Below are 27,631 nucleotides of genomic sequence, written 5' to 3'. Positions count from 1 at the left end.
TTTTTATTTTTTTTTATTTATAATGGCCACTATTTATGCTCTCTTTTTGTACTACCTGCACAGGCTCCTATGATTTCTTTTTCTTTTTTTTCTTCCTTGGTCTGCCTGTTTTTTTTCCCCCCTCCTCCTTTTTTCACCCCATCCAGTAAGAGAGAGAGAGAGAGGGAAGGCAAGTCCCGTGACCCTCTTCTTTTCTCTCCTCTCATCTATTTTCACTCCTCCTCCTCCTCCTCCTCCTCCTCCTCCTCCTCCTCCTCTCCTCTCCGCAACCTTAAACTCTCCATCGCTGATTCAGCTTCCAGGGAAGAGAGACCCCGCCTGCAGCGACTGCATCACTCCGCATGGGCCGCCATCCCTATCTGGATCCCCTTTTACTACGGTAGGTGTAAAAGTGTCTCTGTCTGTGTGTGGTTACATATTTGTAAAATAAGTGTTTTATTCTGAGTGTGCTTATTCACTGCATATATATATTTGTGAATGTGTGTGTGTGTGTGTGTGTGTGTGTGTGTGTGTGTGTGTGTGTGTGTGATTTGTCCCAGCCACAAATTGTGAGTTATTAGGGAGCTGGAAAGACTCTTCTTATTTATTTATCACTCCACTGTTCAAGTTTTTTGTAGCTGAGCGTGTGTGATTCACACGTTGGCAAAGTGCCATCGCTGGATATTTGCATGTGGTTGAAAGGTCAAGGGTTATATCTCCGAGGTGTTACACTCTGGAGTGTTTTTTTAATCAGCTAGTTGGCCTGTATTGATATATTTATTTCATTTTGAGTAATAATGTTAAAGTAAAACTGCCCGTCTACTCTTTATGACCGATAATGAGATTTGATTGAATAAATGTTCAATGACGTGTGAATTTACACAACGCTTGAGTGTAAGAGTGAGTAAGTAGGCCGTCAAAAAGCGGCTGCAAACTTAGGTTGTTGCCATTTATTTATGTGCAGGCTGAATTTATCTGAATTTATCGACGCATGACAATATACATGAGGCGCACATAGAGCCGTCATTTGACATGAACATCCATATTAACATAATTTAAAAAAATCTAAATAAATATCTTTCACATTCTGCACCGCAGCACTTTACAAAGAAGCCATTCTGTATTTTTTTGGTAAATATTTTAGGCAGGGTATGGGCCACGAAATGTCAAATCGTTCCAAATGGCAGCAGCAGAACCTGGTGTAGAAATGCATGGAGTTGAACCAGTGCAGTCCTGCTGAGTCTGTGTACTATATTTGCCTGCAGGACAGGTGAGATTTATCAGTAGAAACACCACATGAGTATGTTCTAATGTGAACCAATGTTAAGCTCACCGGGACCTCAGCTCTATCTATAGACGGGACACACACATGTGTCTCTCCCCGAGAGAGGTTTAAAGTAGAAGCAAGGTTCTAAAAGTGTCATGCATATGCTCCCATCCCTCTCCCTTTCTCTCTTTCTCTCTCTCTCTATCTCTCTCTCTTGCTGCCCAGGCTAGTTTTACCCAGTTAGCAGATACCAGGGAGATCAGCGGTGGTCAGCTGTCTGTTAAGCGTCCAGAGCCCTGACAGGCTTCACTGTGAATTGCTGGAGGCGGTGAGGTGTCGGGTGTCCCAGCCCGGCCCTATAGGAGATAGCCTGCCTGGTTGTAGCGGATATAGTAGACACGCAGCTGTTTGAAGGGAACCTATCTGTCTTTCTGTCTAGCAAGTGATCTCCCACAGGGTGTGAAACTTGGCCTTTATATGGTGTTGGCTTAACGGCAGCGACTCTGAATGTTGAGAGTATACAGAAAGGAATGAGCTTTACAAGGATTTATATTGTTATCTGTTTCCGACTGGTTTATTGGGATGACAAATGCTTTTCGATAACTGCACCCTATAGGGATTACAGAAGTCATGCCAGATGTTGGCAAATCCCATCCACTTCCTCGGCAAGCTGTGTATCCCAGTGCAATGCGGGTGCTTATTACACACTGCCTTTATCTCGCTAATCTACAGCAGTTGACTATTTCTCCCTGGGGAATTGTAATTCCTGCCTGGAATACTGGGGCCGTGGTGGCGTAGAGGCCCGGAGTGGAAAGGCAGCTTAATTCTTTGTAATGTGTCTGTGTCTCGCGCAGTGTGTCGGCGACTTTCGCGAGGGTGCACGTCTGCAAAGCCACCCTCGTTTACCAGCCTAGGCTGGTGATTTACAAAACCTTCCTTCCATCGCTGGGAGAAAAGAGGAATGAGAGAGAGAGAGCGAGAGGAAGAGAGAGGACGAGTGTGATTTATGGAAGAGACTTTTAGTTTAATTACTGGGCGGGCAGGGCTGATGTGCACAGGCCCCATGGCACTGGTTACACAATGTTGGGAACACACAAAGGGGCTATCAGAGTATGACATATTCATGTAAGTTTTGCAGATGCAGTTGATGCAATCCAATTTGTGCGTTCAAAGTGCAGGACAAGACACAAGAGTTCAATTATGTAGCATGGGAAAGCAATTTACTGTACCTGTGCAGTGGACTTAAGTGAATATGTACAAACACAAGTGGAAATGAAATATCCATTTTCCACTTCGCTGTGGGCGCACACTCATGTAGGACTGTATATCTGTTGTCCCTTTGCATGTAGGAAAAACGTATATTGAGTATCTATCTTGTGCTTTGTCAACAGTCCAGCCTCAGCGTGCACTTCCATAGAGATTTGATTAGCTATAATTGTCATTCAAAGTGTAAGGTTGACAGCCAAAGGCAAGAGAACCACTCTCCTGATATTGCAGTTTGGCAATGCAGGTGCTTCCATGAGCAGTGCATGCTGGGGTGACTTTTTTTTTTTTCTCTCACACTACTAGTTGTTACTCTTAGTTTATGAATCATAACTGGCCTCATACTAGTGGACTCACATTATTTAAAGGGGAGGAGCGGTTGGAAAATTGCCACACGGTAACAGCTGTTCACCAGTAATTCAGACACATACAAACACACAGCTGCACAAAGGCACACACGCGAGCACACACACTACCAATAACCCTTATGTGCTTCCTGCTGCTCCCACCGATAGGTTTTCCTAACGCCTCTCTCAGAGCCTTCATTAGATGCCTGACGTTAGCAATGGTTCAATTCATTAAAAGCACGACTCAGCCTTTGTGCATTTGCCTATAAATTGGTATTGATCTCTGAGAGGACAGGGAGAGGGGAGGAGGGGAGACGGCAGAGGATGGTGGGGAGGGTGTGTGTGTGTGTGTGTGTGTGTATGGGGGCGGGGGGCTGGTTGCTTGTGGATCAGGGACTAAGGCTAATGGGAGGGGGCAGGGGGTATCAGGTGAATGGGGTTCACTCAACCAACAAGGGCAATTGAAGACACGAATGAACGTACACATACACACACACTTTGTACATTTACGCATTGTCAGATATGCAGAGTAGGTCACACACACACACACACACACACACACAGTGGCATTCCTTCAAGCTGCTTTTGCCCTAAACCTGTCCACGTGTCACGCCACATATGCCATTCAACCTTATCATCACCTCCGTCTGCTCAGCATGGGACTGTAACGCTGCTGTAGTTTGACTGAAGGAGAGGGTAAGAGAGTGTGTGGCATGGAGTGTGTGAGCAGGAGAGAAAGAGAGGGAGAGAGAGAGAAAGACAATGAGAGCACATGTTATATAGAGGGGAGTGGGCAGTCAAGGGGAGACTGCATAGAATGGTAGCCTATAGACTGCATGGGACAGTGTGTGTGGGGAGAAAGAAAAGAGAGAGAGAGAGAGAGAGAGAGAGAGAGAGAGGGGGGGACAAAAAGAGGAATTGCTCTCAGTGGCGGAGGACCAGTGGGACGAGCGGCTGTGCGCTGGACTAAAAGTTTTTCAGTGTGAGGAAGAGGGAGAGATTAAGGAGAGGAGAGGGAGAGAGAGGATCGGAGAGAGGATGTTAGAGAGAGAGTGGTTAAACAGAGAGAGAGAGAGAGAGGGAGGGAGGGAGAGAGAGAGAGAGAGAGAGAGAGAGAGAGAGAGACTGCAGAGGCAGCACCTGGGACACAGACTGAGAGAAGCACTTCTTCTTCCCAGTCTCCTTTTTCTTCGCTGCTCTCGCTTTATTGCTTCTCTCTTTGGTGCATCGGCCCAGCTGAAGCAGGAGGGGGAGTGAGGGGGGGTTCTATCCAACATCTGCCTGTAGGTAAGTGCAACATCTCCCTCATTTCCCTTCACCCTCCCCTACCCCACCTCACCTCTTTCACTCCACCGCTGCAGCTGAACCTCTAGGCGTGACACTCAAGGTGAATCGCGTGTGTGTGTGTGTGTGTGTGTGTGTGTGTGTGTGTGTGTGTGTATGTGTGTGTGCTTCATAATGTACAGTATGTCAAATCAGAGCGTACACATGGTGGCCAGACATTGTAGTTATGCTGTAGTATCGCAGCATTTCAAAATGTGTGTTCTTTTAGGGGAATTTTAATCTTAGTAGGGTGAAATGTGACTTTTGTGGCTTTTTCACTTGGTGGTGTTTGTAGGTGCTTTTGGTCAAATCAAACGGGGTGTACATTAATCTGCGTGATCCGGACGTCAGTGTGTGATTTTGACTTACTCTTACTTATTTTTTTTTTAAATCCAGTTTCTAAATGGTTGGTTCTGTTTCTTCTCGGCGGTGTAAACAGCTTTGGACGAGGACCGCACGGCAGTTCCCGAAAAACAAGCTGGGTCATTTTCAAAGCAGTCAGAAAAGTTGTTTCATATTATTTGTTTTGGGTTACATTTTTACATATTTCTGAGTGAGTAAGCATGCATACTCACACGTGTGTACTCAATCTTCTAGTCACCGATGTCCGGAGGGACCCTGAAGGTGCCATGCGGGATCACAGTGGGGTTATGTGCATTCAGTGGTCCGTGTGTGTGGATCCTGATTCAACATTTTTTCCTCCCTGGGGGAGGGTGGAGGGGAAGTGAAGATGGAGCAGGATGGAGGGTGGGGGCTGTGGGGGGCCTGATGCGCCACCAAGGACAGTGGCCTGCTTGGGGGACATACTTCTTTATATGCCCATATGAACAAGAGCAACTATGGAATGTAAAGAAGTATGTATCCCAGGTTGGGAAAAATGACAGCGCCGCATCTGAACAAAGCCCAAAACAGTTTAACGCAAACTTGACAGAGTGAATCTACCGTATGGAAACTCACTGGAGAAGATGTACTACGAGCTTTTGTTTCCACTTAGAGGTCCCCGGTATTACTATACACACGGCCCATGTACACGCGCAGTGTGCGCTGGCGTACTTTTTCCGCCCCTGATGTGGCCCAGTCAGCTCGGTGCTGCAGAGGGATGCATAGACAGGAGAAAACTGTAGATGCAGCTGCAACTTCAGTCAGCAGTTTCCGCTTGCCCGCAATAGATTGTTGGCTATCTCTTTCACTCTGTACGTATTAGTTTTAATTGTGGAAAAGGAAGACTTTGGAATACTTTTTTTTTTTTTTTTTGTCATTTGTCAGGCTTTTGTCTTGGATAGTGTGAATTTGCTAATGTTACAAAAATACACAGATACTGTACACACACCACACAGACACAGACAGCAGTTTCCAGTAAATGGTGCAGTGATTAAATGCCGGCTAATGGATAGTATGGTCCGAGAGGATGGTGAGGAAGAGGAAGAAGCAGAGACTGGCTGCAGGACTCTAACAGATTACCAGGCTCAGACGCCTGTGTGTGTAGTCACACTGTCTGCATGTGGGCTCAAGTTGTTGGTCTGGTTATGAATGCTTTATATATATCTAATGTAGGATATTTGAGCACCCAAACTCAGGCTTCTGTGGACAAATGTGAAGTCAAAAATGTGAATCCCTAGGATCACTGTGTGTTCTTGCACAATACTTGACAACTAACGATTATTGTCATCGACAAAATAATCCGTTGATTATTTTCTCGTTCAATCGATTGGTTGTTTGGTCTATAAAATGTCAGAAAATGGTGAGACGTGTTGACCAGTGTTTTCCAAAGCCCAAGATGACGTCCTCAAATGTCTTGTTTTGTCCACAACTCACCTAGATTCAGTTTACATTCAGAGGAGTGACCAAACTAGAGCTAAGTTCACATTTAAGAAGCTGGAATCAGAGAATTTCTCCTTTTTTTCCCATAAAAAATGACTCAACCCTGATTAATCGACTATCAAAACAATGGCGATTAATTTAATAGTTACTAACTAACTACTTAGTAATTCTCTAGCAGTATATTGTTAGGGAAAAGTGTATCTGTTACTAGATAACTCAAAGAGGCAAAAGTGACAATGGGAAACAAGAATGAGAAAATGACTTATGATGATGGCTCTGGATCAAACCCACAATGTCAGGCTACATGTCTCAGCCTGCTGAGCCAGCAGAACACATAGGTGGCACTTTTCTTTTTTTTCCATCCCTCCTGTGTGATAATTATTTAGCTCTGATTAAATATGTATGGTATAGGCCTAATGTATGTGAGGAGAAACAATGACTAATCCGGGTGTGGTTTGGGAGCAGGTACGACAATCGTGTCAGGTTTTAGTCTATGTATTTTGGCCTACTTTGTATATAAATACTGTATGTGACCTAGTTAGGGTTTACCTGTCCCTGTTTAGGTGTTATTTGGGCCAGTTCCAGTGCGATAATTTGGCCCTGATCAGGTGCACACCCCGGGCGTTGTGCCTGTGTAGTTACTGCTGGTCTGACGGGGATCTGCAGTTGGATTACGCTTCTTGTCAATCTTCGTTTTTTCAAGAAAAGAATGCGTTAACAAGGGATCATTAACGAGAAGAACTGCATTGTGCAGATGCCAAGAAGAACTGTTTAACATTGCAACACGTGCAGCCAGGCAGCGTTTAATTAACCATCAATATAAGAGACAGTTCTAATCTTAGCTGTAGATGAAAAAAACTGGGTTCAGAAATGTAGACTTTAGGAACATATTCATTAAGCCCCCCCAAAACGTAAAATGTGTTTGCGAATAAGTATGTGTGTGTGTGTGTGTGTGTGTGTGTGTGTGTGTGTGTGTGTTTTTTTATGTTGGAGGGATTTATTGCAGTGATTTGTAAGAACCAGAGGGAAAGGTCGTTGTACTGTGGGAGAATTCAAAGATGAAGAAGGGCACAGTGCTGAGGGTGAGAGAGAGAGAGAGAGAGGGTGGGGAGGGAAGGGTGTGTGTGTGTGTGTGCGGGGAGGGGTTAGTGATAAAAGGGAAACGAGAGAGCAGCGTGGACTGAAGTGGGATCGGAGCGGAGGGAGTTGTGGCGAGTGAGCGTGTGAGATGAGGCGAGTCGAAAGAGTGGATTGATGATGGTGTTCAGGGCTAGAGTGTGTGTGTGTTTGCGTGTGTGTGTGTGGGGGGGGTATTGTTCTGTCACTTTGCCTGTGTCAGCAGGTGGAAGCTCTCATCAGGACATTAAATATGCAACAATGCTGACTGCGGCACCGTGCTGAGACAGCCAAAGCCGGACGACTGGGGGGCCCCACCAAAAGTAAACCGGCGGCATCGCTATGCCTCGCTCCGCGCTAGACAGCCATCCATCCATTTATCCAAACACACACATACACACACACACACACACACACACACACCGAGACCTCCTTCTTCTTAGGGTTGCCCTGGCCCACGCTCCATGCTCTCCTTGGCTGGCTCGGTGGGCAGCCGGCTGGTAAAGCTGGCTGACTTACCCGCTGACCGATTGGCTGGTTGGCTGCTTCTCCCATCTGGGAGTCCACACAAGGGCAAAGGCAAAGCTAGTAATCCACGGGCCCAGGGAGGGATTAGCAGTAGTTACATACAGATCAGTCATGTGGAACACTGATGCCTCTGTGAATGTGGAATTGAATGCAAAATCTACAGAACAGCTGACTGAATGTGTGTGTGAGTGAATGTTTGATTTACCGCTCGCTGTCGACCACTGATAAAACGCAACAGTCAATCAACCTTACTGAGTTTAGGAAACATTTTAGATTTTCTGTTCCAAACATCGGGGGATGAATTAAACTATTAAACTATTTGAAGATTCACGACTAAACATAAAAAAAAAAAAACATGCATTATTTTTCGGCAGATTATTTTTTTGGTGCTTTTTTTCCCCTTTATTTCAGAGTGACAGTGGATAGACTGGAAAGGTGGGAGAGAGAGATTGGGGATGACACGCAGCAAAGGGCCGCAGGTCGGATTTGATCCCAGGCCGCTGCAAAGGCCTCGGCCTACATGGGGCCACGCTCTTACTGGGTGAGCTAGAGGTCGCCCAGAGCTTCTGTTTTAGAAAGGTCTAACATTGTGGAACGGGTCAGATCTGCAAGTGCCACTCCCACAGCTAGGCCGCATTCAGACCGGCTTGAAGCCTGCTTGATAAAAAGGACCCCACCCCTCATTAATTTTAACGGAACCTTAACTCGGCTCATTTTAGTGTGTCGTCCTATTGCGGGTTCCAGTAAAACAACGCAGGGTCATCTGGCAAAAAAAAAAAAAAAAGAAAAAGTCACCTGGCTTAACTTTTGCTGCAATGCAATGTGACGTCATCCGACAAGGTGCTGCGTTGGAAATGGAAAATGAAATACATGCTAGTGCACACTCCTAGTCGATGACTTTGTGACATAAATACTGTGTTTCTGTGATATCTGTTGTAGACTTCTGGAGGATTTGAAATAAATAAGATGTGAAGGATTTGCAATAAACAACAATAGTCAATAAGTCCGAACAGACAACAAAACGAGAGTATCTGCAACGAAAAACTACATTTTGCATAACACACACAATTGAACACACTAAAATAAGCAATTTGCTAAATTTTCTTTAGTATTTGATCAATTTAGAAATGTTAAAGTATTTGTGGCTTTCTTATGGCAACGCAAACACAAGAATAATTTGATAATAACAACTGAATCCTGGGCTAGGCTTTGAGACTTAATGTGGCTGGTTGTGTAGTAGTGACAAAAGCAAAATGGCTGAAAATGAGGCCTTTAGCTCAGCCTGCGCCTCTGGCTGGGAGATGCACTGCACACCTGTTCTGTATGTGCAGGAACGAGGGATGGGATTGTAAAGTCAGTTTTATATTAAGTGTCAGAGTTTATTGCAAGGATTTTTCTTTTTTTTCCCCTTCTCTTTTAATCATGTTTATAGAAAGTGTGCATCGGCAGCAATCCACGGACTATAATAGGGGTGAGGAGTAATGGAAGTTGAAACAGATGCGGTGGAGTTGTAATGTATGTGTCGTCTGGCCCTGATACCGTACAAGGACACAGACGCAGCCTATTATATTTCCTTCTATGTTTACGTCTCCAAACTGAATCTCAGGAGGAACATACATCTGAACTCCCCAAAGTCATTCCTCTGTATTGTAAATTAAATGTTTATGTGGACACACACACACACACTCAGCAAGATGCCTTGGAACATATTGTACACATTAGATAGAATGTATCTGTACTGAAAGCAGTGGCTCACTGGTTGGTTCTCAAACTGTAGAAGCAGCTTTTATTTGGTGTATCAAATAGCGATGCTGAGCTAAAGCCAAGGCAAATGTGTAACTTCACGGTTTGCACTGGCAAACCGCTCACACACTCGGTCATTACAGAACCGTGTTCAAATGTGCTGGACTTATTAGAGACGGGACACGTGCCACTGAAATCACGTCAAGGGACAGATGACAACAGATGAGAGAAGAAAAAAGGATGAGGCCCTGATAAAAAATGACTCCGGAAACCTAATGAATTACTCATAATTACGAGCCTTAAAAGTCAATTAGTTAATTGGCCCAGCGTTTTAATGTGAGAACGATGGTGCATCCGTTCAAAGGGAAAGTGAGAATCGATCAAGACAACACGCGGCATAATGAGGAATTACGATTTATCATTTAGCGATGAAGTCATGCATTCTCTGTGAGTGGGTCAAAGCCAAAGAGCTTCACCCTGCCCTCGACACACACACACACACACACACACACACACACACACACACACACACACATGCAGTGCATCTCCAAAAAGCCGATCAGTCCCTACGCCGGGACAGGGATCAATGTTGAGGTAATTTGTTTCGATCAATTAAACAGACATCTGCTTGAATTAGACTCCAGTAGACTGCAAAATGGCCCAGCCCCTTTTCCCATCCGCCTGTGTATGTGTGTGCGTACAAAGATAGTCGCACGCTCGTACATCATTCAAAAATAATTGACCAACGTTTCGACATACAGTAGACACATGAAGTGAGCGCACAAACAACTGGCTGAAAGGTGAAGACGCCGACGCTCCAGCAGCCAGTAAGTGATGACACCAGCTGGATTCGTAAATGATTACATTGACACTTTGCAGTTTATGTCCTCATCTCCTCTTATTTTTTTTTTTTTTTTTTTTTTTTTTTTGCCCAAACACGTTTCGCTGCTCAGATGCAACGAATTGAGCACAAGGGAAAAAAAAAAAAACTTTCACATCTGGGATGAGAAATGCCACTGGGCAACTTTGCTGCTTGTTTATTGTTTACGGTGCAGGTGGGGGGTGGAAAAAAGAGGTGAAAGACATGTGTATTAGTCTGAGTCTAATTTAATGCCCCCCCTCCCCCACTAGTGTTCCCTGTACATCAAGTGATGTTGCTGACAGCAGAGCCTGTCCATTTCTGTGCGATATGAGGAGAGAGGGTCTGATCCCTTCAAATGAACACGCAGGATAATTGTTATGCAGTGAAGCTGTGAAACAGAGGGAAGTAATTAAAGGAACAAGGGCACTGTGGTGCTGGTGGGCCGCATCCCCTCCTCTACGTCCCCACCGCTGCTGTCCCCCCCCGCTCGCTGGAGATTAAGCACACACACACACACACACACATATATACACATTCCCATGCAGGTTCCCCTATTATTGACACCCTCATAATTACTGCCAGGGTTTACAGTCATCCTAATATTCTAATTACAGTCTGTCTGTGCTTCTAAGGTCATAACGTTTACAATTTTACGACACAGTAATTGTCAGTTGACCAAAAAATGAGAAAAAGGCACTTCTCGTTCTAATTGTTTCTTCTGATGACGACACATATTGTACGCAAACCACTTGACCCGGAATACAACGCTCCATTTTTTTTTAATTAGTTCAAAATACATTTGTGCTATAGAATATACAGCGTCTGTCCCAGTGCCTTTCAAAATGCACCCCCACCCACCCCACCGCAGAGCACATGCATCCATCTCCTGCAGTATTTCGAAAATACATAGCCTGGAGAGCCATCTCAGGGAAAAATATGAAGTAGTGTTTCAGTGATATATGTCACAAGGTATAACTCGGAATATAATGCATTCCTGGGCACATTGTTATTTCCATTACTGCTTATGAGATTAGTGAATGAGGACTGTGTGAGAGAGTGCCTTCATGTAGGTTCTTTCTTGGGAAGTATGAAGCAGAACAGGGGAAACAGTTACAGATCGTGAAAATGGTATTAAATTAGATATTCATGACTAGACATTCTTGGAGTTTAACAGACAGAAATGTAAGCGTCATCAGGACTTTTCAGATTTAAGGTAACAAAAGTCATCATAGGTGATTGCAACCAGCACAACAAAAAAGAAACATTATAGCCTACCGGCTGAACATCAGCGTGTTATCATTGTCATTGTGAGCATAGTCTATATCAACACGGTTTCATTTCCCGGGATTGTTAAATTGCCGCCGGATGTCCCTCATTTCGGCCGGATGTCCGTCACCTTCCGCTTTCTTTGTGTTGTCATTTTAAACTCCGGTGGATTTCTGAGGACTATGGTTAACTGCTCCTCAGATCTCTGCAGGGTAAATCCAGACTACTAGCTAGACTATCTGTCCAATCTGAGTTTTCTGTTACAACTTTTGAACGTACACATTCCACCAAAACAAGCTCCTTCCCGAGGCTATTTTGCAGATGCACAATTGCTCCGTCCGGCACTTAGCACAGCCAAAGACGAAGACAAATTTTGATTGGTTTAAAGAGATGCCAATAAACCACCATTTTTCACCCATCCCTGAATGCTGTGTGGACTAGCCGGACCCTCCTCCACAGCGCTGTGGAGGAAGGTCTGAAGGTTGGATGGATGGATGGATGGGCAAAAAAACACGGGACTGTTACCCATGGGACTGCTGTTTGTGTCCCGTGTGAAACCAAAAGTCAACGTTAACCCTAATTTTACCCCAAACTCTCCTTTTCCTTAACCTGACCAAGTAGTTTTTTTACCTTAACCGTAATTTTAACAAATAATGTGGTGGCATTTATGTATTTCTGTAAGAACAGGTTGTTTAGTCTTGTTGCTTGAAAAAATAACATTTTGGAGTGTAAAGTAAGCCAAAATATAAATATGTCTGCTGCTCTGGTGTATGTGAATCCAAGATGTAGGCTACATTAGGTGTGTTTGACTTAGAGATGGTCTCATACCATTTTTTGCTTCCCAATACCGATTTTGATACCTGAACTTGCGTATCTGTCCGATACCGAGTGCTGATCCGATACCAGAGTGTCAAAAAACACAATTTATCATGTTTTAACAGCTGTATATTACTATCCCTTTATGGATGCGATATGATTTCTAGCATTGTTGTACGGCCTGGCTCAGGTTCAAGTTTTTGTGAAACATGAACAGACACAAACAATGAACGCCATAGAACTTTTTTTTATTAACCAGTTTGACAGTCAGTCATAAATTACGGCTAAATTGCGTGGTATCGGATCGGTGCATAAACTCCACTTTCCCATACCGATACCAGCATTTTAGGCTGTATCGTAGGCTTTTCCGATACTGATATCAGTATTGGAACATCTCCAGTTTGACTGCAGCAGAACCAGCTGTGTACATACGTACAGTACAAGCGTCTGTGTTCCCTTCACCGACCTGCCTATGCTAACATGTCATCTGTCTGTGTGGGGGCCTCATGCATCCATCTCCCTTTGGACCTCCTCTACCAGAGGAGGAGTGTAATTGGGAGCAGCATGCAGGAGTGCAGAGTGTCAGGGAGTCGGCAAGCCAATGTGCTATACAGCCACCGAGACGGGACGATAGGAGGAGGACGATAAATGGAGCAGCCAGACAAGGCAGCTAAAAGCAGTGAGTCAGTCGTGGCCTGTCAGCTGGTAAAATGAGCCGGTCGGTCAGGGAGTCTGTCAGTCACAAGGCAGAGCACCGAGTCAGGCAGGGATGGGCTGTGATCACGGCCGCCCCCACTCCTGTAAGTGCATGCATATATCTAAGAGGAGGAGAGGGCAGCGTCAGGACAAGGCTGGTTATCATTCCGCTGTCATCACCCTTCCGGCTCAGAACTCGTAGAGGAAAAAAAGGAAGGAATGGAAATAGAGGTTGGAGTTAGAAGACGTAATGGACAGAAAGAAGGAAACCGTAGTGGCACCTTAGAACTCTACATTACAGTGTGGGGGGGGTCATGACCAGTGGTGGAAGAAGTATTCTGATCCTTTATTTAAGTAAAAGTACCAATACCAGACTGTAAAGATCCTCTGTTACATGTAGAAGTCCTGCATTGAGAATTTTACTTAAGTAAAAGAATGTGAGTATTGTCAGAAACATGTGATTAAAGTAGAGCTGGGCAATACATCGATATTATATCGATATCGTGATATGAGACTAGATATCGTCTTAGATTTTGGGTATCGTAATATGGCATAATTGTTGTCTTTTCCTGGTTTTAAAGGCTGCATTACAGTAAAGTGATGTCATTTTCATAACTTACCAGGCTGTTGTAACTGTTCTATTATTTCCCTTTACCCACTTAGTCATTGTATCCACATTACTGGTGATTATTTATCAAAAATCTCATTGTGTAAATATTTTGTGAAAGCACCAATAGTCAACACAACAATATCGTTGCGGTATCGATAGAGGTATTTGGTCCAAAATATTGTGATATTCGATTTTCTCCATATCGCCCAGCCCTAGCTTAAAGTATTAAAAGTAAAAGTACTCAACGAGCCAAACTTCTTCTGTGTTTAATGGTCTAATCATTTCAGCTGGACTTGTAGGCTGTTATATTGTGGGGGGCAGTGGTGGCCTAAAGGTTAGAGAAGCAAGCTTGTGACCGGTCGTCGGTTCAATCCCTGGGCTGACAGGATCAAATCTGGGTGGAGAAAGTGAAAGGGCAGCGCTCGTCCAGGTATGAATGTGAAACTGTGTTAATGTGATCCTGCAAAAGAGAGTGTGTGAACCTTCCCTGAATACAAAAAGGTAAAAAATTGTAAAAGAACTACTATCTAAAGCTGTCAGGTACATTCCACCACTGGTCATGGCTAACAAAAAAGCAAGGAACAAATGATCAATAGACAAAGGAAACGAGAAACAAAAGACAAAGAGAGTGGGATCGTAAAGAACATGAATTACGCAGAGAGAGAGAGCGAGAGAGTCGGTCGGCGAAAGTAAATCTCCCAAACCCATAAAGAATTATGCGTTGTGATCTGTTCCACCGATCGTTGTGTGCTTTGAGATAATTGCTTCCATTTTGTTGCACAGAGACTATTACAGTATATGATAGCCGGATTACCATCTGTAACAGTGGGCTTTACACAGCAGCAGGAGTGCTGGATCAGCAGCAGGGCCACTGTAGAAACTATAGGTTTAGTGAACAGCGTGAGTGGGCTGTGTGTTGCCCTAAGGCTATTGTAGTAGTTATGGTCTCCTTTTGTAGGATTTCCAGCCAGTGGATTGAACACATTTTTTTTTTTTTTTTTTTGTCGCATCCAGCGGCATCAGCACATCACCTGACAGGAGCAAATCTCATTGTAGCTTCTGAAAAGTGCCAGCAGTGGGACTCTCCACCATCAGGCTGGGCATTCTGTATGTAGACTTTAAGTTATGTTTTTAAAATGACTTTTGAAATGCAATTGAATTTGGGCTTCACCAAACGTATCTTTCAAAGGTCTGCATGCTGAATTTTATTAAACCCTCTGAAGTCTGAGGGTATTTTCACATATCTTCTGAAACTAACCTTTTTAAAGCGCCCATATTATGCAAATTTTCAGGTTCACAATTGTATTTTGAGGGTTGTACCAGAAAAGGTTTAGATGGTTTAATTTTCAAAAACCACCATATTTTTGTTGTACTGCACATTGCTGCAGCTCCTGTTTTCACCCTGTGTGTTCAAGTCTCTGTTTTGACTACAGAGTGAGGCATCGCACTTCTGTACCATCTTTGTTGGGAGCCGCACATGCGCATAATATGGGCACTTTAAGGTACTTGCATAAAACTGATCCCCCCTGTGTTTCATATCAAAATCAAAACTCAGCTTTCCGCACCATCAGACCCACTTTTTTTTTCAAGAGCAATGAGTGAAGAGATAATTTGGCGCTAAAGCTGAAACGTTGATGTCGGCTTTTTGAAAGTTCTCAAATCTCTTTTAGAAAACAAACCTTAACTCGTGATGTGTTCTACAAGTTGTTTCCGTGCTTGAAATGAATTGACCAAAGTCTTTAGGCTACATATGACTAAAATAGTAAATACATGTCTGAAATTAAATTTTGTAATATCGCTTTTTGAGTAGGAGATTTTGTGAAACATCGTTTGGACGCGCCCGTGCGTCTTTTGTGCACCGAGGGTTAAGGTCGGAGGTCCGGAACGATTTGCGATAACAAAAACAACTCACATATAACTTTAAAGCAACATACAACCTAGTTGAATACTCTGTTTTCCCTACTAAACCCTTGTACAGGTACCCTACACTACCCTACCTTTTCGTAGCCTACTACTACAACTGTAAATGAGTCCAAACCTATTCATCTATTTTCATTTGACAATTTATTGATCTATAGAAAATGTATTTTAAAAAGAGAAAACGTTACACATTCATAAGGTTTTGAATTCATAACCCGTGTTCCGGACCGACGTGCCGTTTTGTCCAGACTTTGAGAAGCTCTGTAATGAAATAGAAGAGAAAGACTGGAGAAAGACAGAGGGGATAAGATGAAACATATGCGTGATTAAGGCAATGTTATTTGCGGGTAACAATGCCACTAATTTGCTCGCTTTACCCAGGAAGTTGTGTGTCATATAATATCATACTCAAAATTTCCATGTTGCATTATGGTCGTATGTCTGTTGGATCTGAGTTCCTTTCACGCGTCTCCAGTGGTTAGTCTGTGGCCGGACACAGCTGAGAGGGCTACTCTGAGCTTCAAGAGGCCGAGTCATAGCGAGATGGAGAGATAAAGAGAGAGGAAGAAAGAGAAAGAGAGACTCTTGCGGTTTGTTATGGGAATAATAAAGCAGTCCCTAAAGGAGGAGAGGAGAGGAGAGGTTAGAGAAAATGAGTCCGACATCCGACATAGTCACTTTGAAAGTTTGAAAGCACAGTAAGGAGAGAGTATTCAGATCTTTTACTGCACTTTACTAAAAGTGTCCCCCCGTAATGTGAAACTACGCCATTATAAGCAAACATTTGCATTTTACTGCTGTAGCAGGTTGGGCTAATTTTCAGTTAGTGCCATCTGTAAAAATACATTTTTTTTTGTGTAAAGACTTGTAGTCGTTGATAGCTGTACAAAGTATAGTAAGTACTACAGTAAAGTGCTATATTTGTCTCTGCAATGCAGTACAGTGTAGTGTTCAGCCATCGGCCACTGAGCCCAACTTTTTTTTTCCCAGTTGTGGTGCTGGGCTGTAGGACGCAAAGTCATTTGATCCATGAATATCAAAACTTGTCACTACGAGGGACTCCTTATCGCATTACACATCTGACCCCTTGTTATTTTGTTGTGCTAAGTGTCAATGTTTAACTCCATAGCCATATTATTATTATTATCTCCAAGGACCAATAGTTGATAAGAAAACCAATAAAAAAAGTCCACTGTGTACTTGAGGCTCCATCCGAATCCCTTTGTCTCTATCCATAGTAAAGTGTACTTTGCCTTTAAGCCAATCGCTTTGTTGACTCACTTTAATTACACTTCCATCCTGACACGTAGATCTTTACACAAGAGACTAAGACGCTGATCTGCCCACAGATTCTAGCCCGAGCCTCTTTGGATCCCCCATTGTCCCGAGTTTAAAACAGAGCAGTCGTAATGAAGCCTTTCGCTCTCTGCGCGCTATTCAGGCTCAGGTGTCCCGCTCTCTCACAATAGAAAGCGTGTCGGCCGGGGCTATCTTTACGCCCAAGCTCCTTTGTGACTTAAACTGCATTGGATTTTATGGTTTTGTTTCACGGCAGAGCGTATATCAAGCTGCCTTTGTGGCCCTGCCGCGGCCTTTAATGAATGCATGGCTAAAATACCTAAGTGGTGGCGGTGGTTCGTTAAGGGGGGGGCAAGAGGTGGAGGAGGATGGTGGAGAAGGTGTGTGTGTGTGTGTGGGGGGGAGACGTTGGAGCGTGCTCAGAGTGAGAATCAGCCTGCATAGCTAGAGAGAAAGAGGGAGAAAGAAAGAAAGATAGAAAGAAAGAAAGAAAGAAAGGTAAAGACAGCAGGCAGGTCTGCAGGTTTGGCAGCCACCGCACATGGATCATGACATCATTCCCCAACTAAACGAAATGACGTCTTCTCCGCGTCAGTATCGCTCAGTCTAGGGAATAAAATAATTAAAAAAAAACTCTTAAGACTTCTTTTAAAAACCTGCGCGTGTTAAACTGTTTCATTTCACTTCTGCCGTGCCCTTCATTCTCTTAATCCGATCTCCTTTCACTCAAGAAACAGAAGCTTTTCCCATCATGCCCTTCTATCCTAGCCGTCTCCGTTTATCTCCCCGTGTTCTGCTTTGAAAAGAAGTTAAGTGACAGCCCTGTGTGCAGGAGTTAGCGGCTGGCTTTTTTCTTCTTTTTACATTATTATGTTAGTTTATGAGCAGATAATGACCTAAAGTGGCTGTCCCAAGCATCTTTGGACACCACTTCCATTTCATTTTTGAAGCTGCACCTCAGCATTTTTCCAACACATAAAATCACGTACAGCGTCGATGGCTCAGATGAGATCTTTCCCATGCTTGTTGCCATGTTTTTTTTGTTTTTTTTAAAATCCCATTACAGTTATTGATGGCGTGTTAGCGTGGTGAGCACAGGTCCCAGGGGCAGTTAAAGCTGGTTAGACGACTCATATGCATGTAACGTGAGGAGGTCTCTTTGCTGAACAAGGTTCCAGCTTGAAGACTTTCTGGATATATATTTAGGGAAATTACTGAATAAAGTGGTTCATTAAGGGCACTTACGGTGTCATCCTTCTTCCGTCAATGTGAAAGAATTCACCTCTGCAAAGTCTGAGAAAAGACAAAGTCCCCAAGAGTCCAGTGAGGTATAGAAACGGAGGATACAGACCATGGTCGTTTCAAAAAAATAAATAAAAAGAAGCTAAATAAGACTCTGTTTATATGTCGTAGTGGTCTACACAGAAAGGCAGGGAGGGGAGAGAGAGTGTGAGGGAGGAGGAGAGGATATAATTAAATACATCATCCAAATAGGTATTGATCGTCTTAAGGGTGTTGCCGTTAGATTAAAAGGTTAAGGGAAAAAAAGCGCTTTGAGGATTAAATCATTGTGAGGTAAAATCAAGAGCGGCTGAAGATAAACACTGCAATAATCACAAAGTATGAGCGCTTGCAGACACGCTTAATGACGTCCTATAGAGACATATCGCGATACATTTAAGGACCAAAACTGGGCACGGCACTTTAAACAAAACCGCTGGAAGGAGAGTTAAATGAAATATGAACACAAAGGTAAAAATCAGGCGCCCCTTGGCTCTTTATGTCCGTGGAGATAAAATCAAAGTTGCTACATATTATAAACTACACAGTGGACGTAGCTTACGTAGAAGATGTTATCGTCACAGGCCGCGGTAACCATGAGAGGGCTGCCCACTGATAAAGAAAAAAGTTCACCGGTACGGTGTAGCCACTGCACGACACCTGAGCCGAGCAGCCGCACAAGGTCAGGAAGCGTTTTATCCGACAGACGTGTTTTATCTTTCGGGGAGAGTATATGGGAGCTAGAGGGAAAGTGGCTGAGCAGAGGATAAAGGGTCCTGTTACGCTCCTGTCTCCTTTTCTGATCAACCAATCAGGCGCGGGAATAGTGCTGAGTCAGCCGCTGGGTGCTGCTCACGTCCGAATGCAGGGGGAAGGAGGGGTTGGTGTGGGTGGTGGAAGAGGATCCAGCCAGCCGGTGTCTGCAGTGGACTGCAGCAGCATTAGCACCATGACAAGGGGCCCTGCTGCGGAGAGAGAGGGGGCCGAAGCACCAGCCCCCCCCCCAATGTACTAAGTCTTAAAGCCTCATGTCTTCTGATGAACTTTTATTTTACACCACTTCTGCAATGCCCATTACGATCCTATAGATTAGGGCTACATATTATAAACTACAAAGGTCACTCCCCTGTGGCAGGAGGCTGAGGTCCATTAGGACCAAAACCTCACGCCACAAGAACAGTTTCTTCCCATCCGCCACTAGCCTTATCAACAAGGCCCGGAACCCACCCTGACACTCTCCGCACCCCACCTCTGACTCTACATTCCACTGTACTTACTCTACTGCTCTTTCTAGTTTTTATTTTTTGTACTTATATTGTTTATATTCTAATACTTGATTTTCTTAATCTTTTTATATTTAGAGAATGGTTGACATGCACCTACAACACCCAAAAAAATTCCTTGTATGTGTAAGAAAAAACGTACTTGGCAATAAAGCTTTTTCTGATTCTGATTCAACTACAATTTCTTAAAGGTGCCCTGCAATACAAAACCGTTTTTAAATCAGGCCAATTACAAAAGCTGGTCAGTCTGACATCATACTGCCTGAGCGCATTACTATTCATTAGCTCACCCAGTTGGGCTGGGTAAAGGATTCTGACAGAAAGGATCTCATTGGCTAGCTGTTAGCCAATCAGATTCAAACAGCTGAGCTTGTTGAAAATTAATGAGAGCTGGCAGAAATCTAGCTGAGTCTTCCTCTGAATGGCTTGAAACAAGGTAACCAAGGCATTTTTTCCACAAAAAAATGTTACAGAGTCCATGGTAGAACTTTAGACGTTACCACAAAATAATGAAATACGTGTGGCAGGGCACCTTTAAACATGTGACACATTTATTTCTTAGGATGAACTGTATCTGTGGATTGCTCAGTTAGTGACTACCTTACCTATAGGCTGTAAGCCTATCATCAGTGGGGGTTTTTCCACAAATAGGCAGATTTATATGTATATGTTGGATTCATTTTAAGACATTTTAAGTCAGGGACTCCCTTTAGGAGTCCCTGACCCTCTGTTGCGGATCTCTGCTATAGATATTAGATTGTGTGCGCACTCAGTTTGATATATACATCCCACTTTTCCCTCTGCTTCTAGTCAGTGGGTAATTAGCAGGAATAAATACGGCCAGCCACAGAAGATAAAGTTTACAACCTGACCACAGGTCAACTTGTTTCATTAGTGTGCCTTGCATTAAGCGAATTACCAACTGGCAAAACATCGTCATAAGACATGCACAGAGGCCTTTATTAAGATGGTTTGTCATTTAAAAGCTGCATACATTGCAGGAGATGATTGCAGTTTTGAAGTGGACTTTAATGGTTATTTTGTAACAACTTGTCTGGGGCGTTTCTGTCGCCAGGAGTCGTCAGTCGTCAGACGTGACAGGAAGTGGTGCTCTCGGGGGTTTCCCGGGGCCGCGCCCTCCCACGGCGTGGCGCAGGATGGAGAGCCACGGCCTGACAGCCAGTCAGTCAGTAAGAGCCACTTGTCCTGATAAGGAGAGAGAGAGAGAGAGAGAGAGAGAGAGAGAGAGAGAGAGAGAGAGAGGAATGGCAGACAGTCAGACACACAGAGCATATCAGCATGGTCAGCGAGTGGAGAGGCTGAGTGAGTGATGGGAGTGGTGGTGGCGTACGGAGGGTTGTATTAGTGCAGCCCCCCCGGTGTCAGGCCATATTTCTGAAATGAAAATATCACGGTGAGCAAGCGTGACAGTGTCCGCTGCGGGGACCGGTTTCAAGGTGTCACTCCATCTTGCGGGCGCAGTACATACCGTGTGGCGGCTACTCCGTAACACCACCTGTGCTGTGGAAGTCTCCCCTGGGGGGGGGACGCATCCCACCCCACTGACCTTCCCCCGCTATGACTCCCTGACTGTCTTTACCACTACGTCTCTCCCTCCCTCTCTGCTAGCGTCCAGCTGTCCATAACCCCCTATCTCCAATATAAGGGCAGGAATGCAGCGGACAGCACAGTCCCAGAATAGACAAGTAGCCAGCCTATCTCCAACCACGCAGTCAGCCTGATAGAGGGCATCTGCAGTGGCAGCCGCACTCATGCAAGAGCGCACACACATGCAGTGGGGGTGTAAATCACAAGTTTTATCACTATATTATATTGATTCTTTGGCCAACAATACAATATATGCTGATATCTTAAAGTCTGTCACGATACCATTTCTATACAATTCAAATCAGGGGCCTGCAATCGATATGAGAGGATATCATACGTCTATTTAACACAGTCAAAAAAAGCAACTAAAATTTGATTTGACAATTTTATCACTTTGCTCTTCCAGACATTCAAATGAAAGACTATTCTTTTTTAATGAAAAGAATATATATAGCGTGGGAATCTAAAATAAAGGGCAATCTTAAAGACAACGTGTATCGATATTTTCACTTTGCATCGATAATATTGGATCATTGAATTGATGCATATCGGTCCAGATCTATATAGATATACAACTGTAGATATCGTTGCACCTAGATATCGTTACACACCTATGCAGTACCCTGACCCACATAAAGTCTACTTCACCGAGCTCAATTTATGAATGCACAACACCTTTACTTATTGTAGTTTTGATCTTGACGGAGCTGTCTTACAGTTTAATGTTGAAAGAGCACTCGCTGGCGAAGCCTTCAGCAGGCACCAAAGCGAGGTTAATGATAAAACGCTACGGGTGTGATGATTCTGTTTGATGTCGGATCTGAGTGGAGGCGCGCAGGGTGAAGGAGGGTTGCCTGTTTGATGAGTGTGTGGGCCACAGATTGGCGGAGTAAAGCGCAGACAGTGCGGCAAAGGGATTATCTCCCTAATCTACTGAAAATCCTGCTTTGAAAAGGATTTCATGTGTAGCGTATTTACTCCTCTGAAGTTGATATTCGCACTCGAACACACACACAGGAGCTCCTTACTGTCTGTCTCATGTGGACATTCATAGACCGTTGTCCACAAATATGGCACATTCACATTCACAGCTCCGAGATGACAACAGACATGATCATCCATATGCTTGGCAGCACAGAACACACACACACACGAACTCTTTAAACATACACGCACACTGCAGTGCTGCATGTTGCGGAGGTTGAACAACAGCAGCTCTGGGACAGGTAGAGAATTCAGGCCATGCACACTCGTCCTCTCCTTCTCTGTGTGCTACTTCCCACTTTCTCCCACCCTCTGTTTCTCCCTCCCCTCTCTTTCCAGCCTCTTTTCTTTTCCTCTCAGTTTTTTTTCCTCAGTCATGGATGCATCCCCCTCATCAATTTGCTAGTCTCTTCGGTGACAAGTTTATTAAACACAAGAGAAAGAGATATGGAGGGAGAGGGAAAGAAATAGTGAATGGGCCCTGTCTTGCTCCTTAGCTCTTTACATGCACTGCCAGTATTTAAGATTTTTTTATTATTATTTTAATGTGATTTGTGTGCAGTGTTATCATTCACATGGAGTCGTGCTCAGGGCTATGTGATGAAAGTAAGTTCATTCAGTCTTCACCAAAAAATTCTGTCCCTTTAGCTGCAAAATCTTCACATCACTATGTTCACCAGCTAGTTGCTAACTGTGTCTGTCTGTTGTTACTCCTTCAGTAACCTGGTTCCTCCATGTACCTTAACCAGGCCATGATTGGTTTAAGCGTCTGCGCATGCTTCAACTGCCCCTCCCCACTCCGCTGGAGTGGTTTTTGAACAGGAAATAATCAGTCAGCGCTGCGAGTGGTCGTCGTTGCTATGACATCATACAACAAAACAGCAATGCCCGAATTAGCTAAAGGGGTAAGCAAGCGTCCACAAAGCATAGCTCCTATGGAGCCATTTTGTTGCTCTCAAGCCATCACCCGCCGTTAGCATTCCATTGACTGCCATTCATTTTGGCGCCACTTTGACAGCAAATAACTTTACATCTGAAGCGTTTAAAGACTCTATTTGTCCATTGTTTATTTCTAAAGAAACACAACAATGTATAAAAGGCTCCATTAGCTAACGAAGTTAGCTTGCTAAATCCACCCGACACTGGTTACAGATAACGTTATAATCGGCCGAACAAGTTGTCAGTCGTCTGGCGTGAACATTCCTACGCATTCACAAGAATGTGTGAAACATTAAGTTGTTAAATTTTACTAATTGAAAGGCCGATCGGTGGAATGTTGACGTAGGTCAACCGGAAAAAAAGAAACAGTGTGCGTGAGGTGCGTGTGAGGTAGAGTTGCTCTTGTCATTCTCCCCGTTCGGTAGGTTATTCACCTACCGGGTTATGCCATACCCTTGTTACTGCTGTGCATGTAAACGCACTGAATGATGCCGATGATGAGAACGGTGAGACTAAATCACAACAGAAAAAGTTGCAAAACAAGCTGACAGTTGCTATGAAGCTCTGTAGAGCTAAGGAGAACTGCTGAATTAAGTGATGATTTTCAGTGGGGTTTTCTTTTAAGTTAAAGAAAACAAAATCCAGGCAAAAAATATCAATAGGTTGGATTCCAGTGTCAAGACTCTGCGTATGAACAGTTCACTGTGGATTTGTCACTACAAGAAACCCCTTTTACATTACACAGGTATTTGATCCATTATTAATATAATATAATATGATATATATAATATATATAATATGATACAGCATCTTTAAGCTTTTAAAAGCAAAATGTAGTGTACTATAAGGAAAGGTACTGTGTTGGTTTAGATATGCGAAAAAAAAAGCATTTTTCTTTTCCCCAGACAGAAATATCAATAGCTTGGATTCCAGTGCCGAGACTCTGCTTAAACAGTTGACCGTGGATTTGTCACAAGTGACCCCTTTTACATCACACAGTTCTTCAATCCATTATTAATATATAATAATAATAATAATAATAATAATAATAATAATAAGTTGATACAGTAGCTTTAAGCCTTTAAAAGCTAGTCTACTATAAGGGAAAGGTACTGTGTTGGATTAGATATGCAAACAAATGCAGCTTTTTTTCCCCCCACACAGAAATATCAATAGCTTGGATTCCAGGGCCAAGACTCTGCTTAAACAGTTTATTTCCTAATGATTAAATGATTAGCTTGTCTAATTGAACCAGGAAATGAGTGAGTTCCACCAAGGACGAGCAGAGGCGTGCAATGAGCAGGAAGACTGCTGAGTACATCATCTGTGCGCCACCGCGCTCAGGCAAGCAGCAGGGCTGAGCGGCCCAATAGAGACTGGCTGAAATGGAGAAGAAGTGTGTTAGCGTTAGTATGTGTGAGAGAGAGAGAGAGAGAGAGAGAGAGAGAGAGAGAGAGAGAGAGAGAGAGAGAGAGAGAGAGATATTCCACATAGCGATGGAGGTCAATGAGAGTTAATTTTCCCACTGTCCCATCCGCTGGCTTCATTAGCAGTATTGGCAGTCGGGTGATGAATTCATTGTTTTCTCAAGTTTGTCTGTAACCATCGTTTATATGCGCTCCTCTCTTATCTCTTAGGGCCCTGCTCCCTGTTTTTTTCTCATCTCCTTTTCATCACCCACATTGCTTGTTCATCTCCTTCATCTCTCCTTCTCCCTCACACACTCTCTTCTAGTCTTCATCTTTTTTCCCCTCCTTTTCCTTCTTAAAAAGTCCCATTTCCATGTCTTTTTTTTTTTCATTGTAAAGCAGGTCGAGGTGCTATGAAAAATTCTGTGAAAGTATCAAAACGCTCCGTCCTCGGAGAAATGCACACAGCCAAACTGTGCCTTTCAACGAGCCGTTAGGGCTACCGTACAATTGTGATGTCACAACTATACTATACTATATATATATATATATATATATAGGTAGAAAGTGCCACCACAGTGACGTTAACAGTCATTCCATGGCTGCAATGTCGGTGCAGACACTCAGAAAGCGCAGATGTGGAAGACCCAGGAAAGAGTGAAAAATCAGAGCACACTGGGATTTTTCGGGAAGGGGGGGGCTTAACGGAGCGTTTCAGAGAGTTCAGGGTGAACACAGGTATATTCAGACAGACAGTGTGAGAAAAATAATCTGTTTTTTGAACATTAAAGCATGTAACCATGTTCTAGTAGAAACCCTAAACAAAAGTATGAACCTGAAAATGGGCATAATATGGGACCTTTAAATTAATTCCTTTTTTTGTTGTTGCTTCTTCTATTCATTAACACGCGCGCTTTGCAAGGGCAACGTCTCCTCCGATAATCAATAACTGTTTGCCTACTATGTGTCTCCAGGTTTGTGTGTGTATGTGTGTGTGTGTGTGTGTGTGTGTGTGTGTTTTGTGCATGCATGTACAATGACTTCTTATTTGATGCTACTTGTGTATAGACAACCCCTTTTCTTATCATTTCCTCCTTCTCGCTCTGTCTCCTTCAGGTCCCACATGTGTCACCTACTCCTCCTCCTCCTCCTTCTCCTCCACTCTGTCACCTTTAGGACCAGACTTGCTCCAAAAATGCTTTGCTAAAGCTGGTAAAATGGAACCAAATCAACTGTTCAATGGATTTGGTCCCCTTCAACCAGCTGTAGCTGTGCATTGATCACTCCGAGATCACACACATGCAGAGAGACAAACGACTGGATGGACAGACTCGAGCCAGTTCAGTGGGAAACAGCTCTGACGTGCAAAACTGAAACTACATCAGCTTCCTCGCCGAAAAACAATTGGACTGAGACACAGGCGCTCAGCCAGGGATAAATGCACAGCATGCACCAGTTGCTGTGTGGATTCAACTCTATCACCTAAAGATTCCCCAAAAGACATCCAAGTCATTTGCTAAATCCGAATAAAACATGACAGGTAAGTAATTAAGAGATACTGTATCTCGGTGAATTTTTATTTTTGTTTTGTGGCGCTGAAAGTGCATTGTCCTTTGGAGACTTTTTGAATTGTTCTTTGCAGATAAAAAAGAAAAATTTGTGTTTGGTCCATGAATTGCCCTTATGTGTTTGTGTTTGTGTGTGTGCGTGTGTGTTTATGTTTGTGTGGTATGGTTGAAGAGCTATCGAGTGTAAGAACAGATGCTGTGTAAGGAAAGCACTTGTGCGTGTATGTGTGTGTGTGTGTTTGACTCCTAATGCACATGTCTGATCAATAAAGCTCAATCCTGAAGTTCATATAAACTGCTGATGTTGTCTTTGCTCTGAAGTGTGGTCTTACTGGGGGAGGGATGGGGGTTATCTATCCTGCGTGATATGCGAGGGGAGGAAAAGAAGGAAGTTGTCCAAAACAATGTGCATATGACATTAAAAACAACATTTATTGACAATCAACAACAAAAAGGGACATATTATGTTATAAAGAACTAGAGTAGATTATAAAGATTATAACAGTTCAAACCATACAGTGCCATATTTTAGTTTGGATGAATATCCCAACAGTAATTCATACAATAACAATAACACCTTGACTTCTGTGGTTTTCTACCCATGGGTGCTGGGTTATAAGGTATAGTAAGTGCTGTTAATCCAATACACTTTTTGTCTTCATGATCACCTAGCTCTCTATTTTCTGCGTTCAGCTGAAAATAAATCTGGTGTTAATACACAGCCCTGGCTGTGCAAATGGAAAACAAGCAGAAAGGAGTGCACGAGACACAAAACACTATTCAAGCCAATCGGCAACAGGCGGCAACAGTTGCTTCACAGGTGTATTCAAAACTATTAACGATGGCTGCATTCCACTTAGGAGAGGCCCTGGTATTGTGCATGCTGACTCACTGAAATAACTTACTGGGACACTTGATGGAATTGAGCCATCGTTAAGGTTATCAATTTCAGCTGTGCTTTTCCTACTATTGAAGTCAAAAATGGCTGCTGTGAAAAAGGTCCATTGATGCAAAAAGTCTCCTATAGCGCCATATTCAGACGCACTTGGTCAGGACACTTGGTGTCACTTTTCGATGGGTGGGGTTACAGAATGTATGTTTCAGCGATACGCGGGACAAGAACGGGACACCAACCCTGGTCTCCTGGCGAAAAGTCCTGTGTTGTTTGAACCATCCATCCCCCCCAACTACTTCCTTACGTGGATTTTCGGTCTGTCATACTACTTGCTACTGTTGTCGGGCTTAATAATACGGATCACAGATGAGGGTGAGTTTTGCGTCTGTCTGCGACGCTGAGAGCCACTGACCAATTATTAGTATTATACGAGTTGGGAGTGAGAACGGGTTGATGGGTGGAACTTCTGAAGGGGGGAGGGGGTTGTATTCAAGGGGGTAAGTGAGCATCCGCAAAGCGTACCTCCTATGGAGACATTTTGATGCTAACAAGCCATCACCTTCCACTAGCATTCCATTGACTCCCATTCATTTTGGCGTCACTTTGACTGCGAATAACTTTACATCTGAAGCGTTTAAAGACTATTTGTCCATTGTTTATTTCTAATGAATGTATAAAAGGCTCCAATACCTTGTATTTAACGTTATGGCCTTGTAGCAGATGTTTTTGTAAAAATAGGCTAACGATTGCGTCATGACCGCGCAACTATTGCACAGTAGAGAAATTACCGTATAGTCAAGAGAAGCTC

At 43.6% G+C, this 27,631-nt stretch overlaps 1 long non-coding RNA gene across 1 annotated transcript; it reads left to right on the top strand.

Moving 5' to 3' along the window:
• The first annotated feature begins 265 nt into the window (after positions 1 to 265).
• On the top strand, positions 266 to 26,217 carry LOC114559462 (uncharacterized). The gene is made up of 2 exons (XR_003693097.1): positions 266 to 379; positions 25,477 to 26,217. It is a non-coding gene; the product is annotated as an uncharacterized LOC114559462 (long non-coding RNA).
• Positions 26,218 to 27,631: the final 1,414 nt, after the last annotated feature.

This window comes from Perca flavescens, chromosome 7, assembly GCF_004354835.1.
Source record: "Perca flavescens isolate YP-PL-M2 chromosome 7, PFLA_1.0, whole genome shotgun sequence".
Classification (NCBI taxonomy): Eukaryota; Metazoa; Chordata; class Actinopteri; order Perciformes; family Percidae; genus Perca; species Perca flavescens.
The sequence above is the reverse complement of the archived record's forward strand: the minus strand, read 5'-3'. Positions and strand labels throughout refer to the sequence as shown.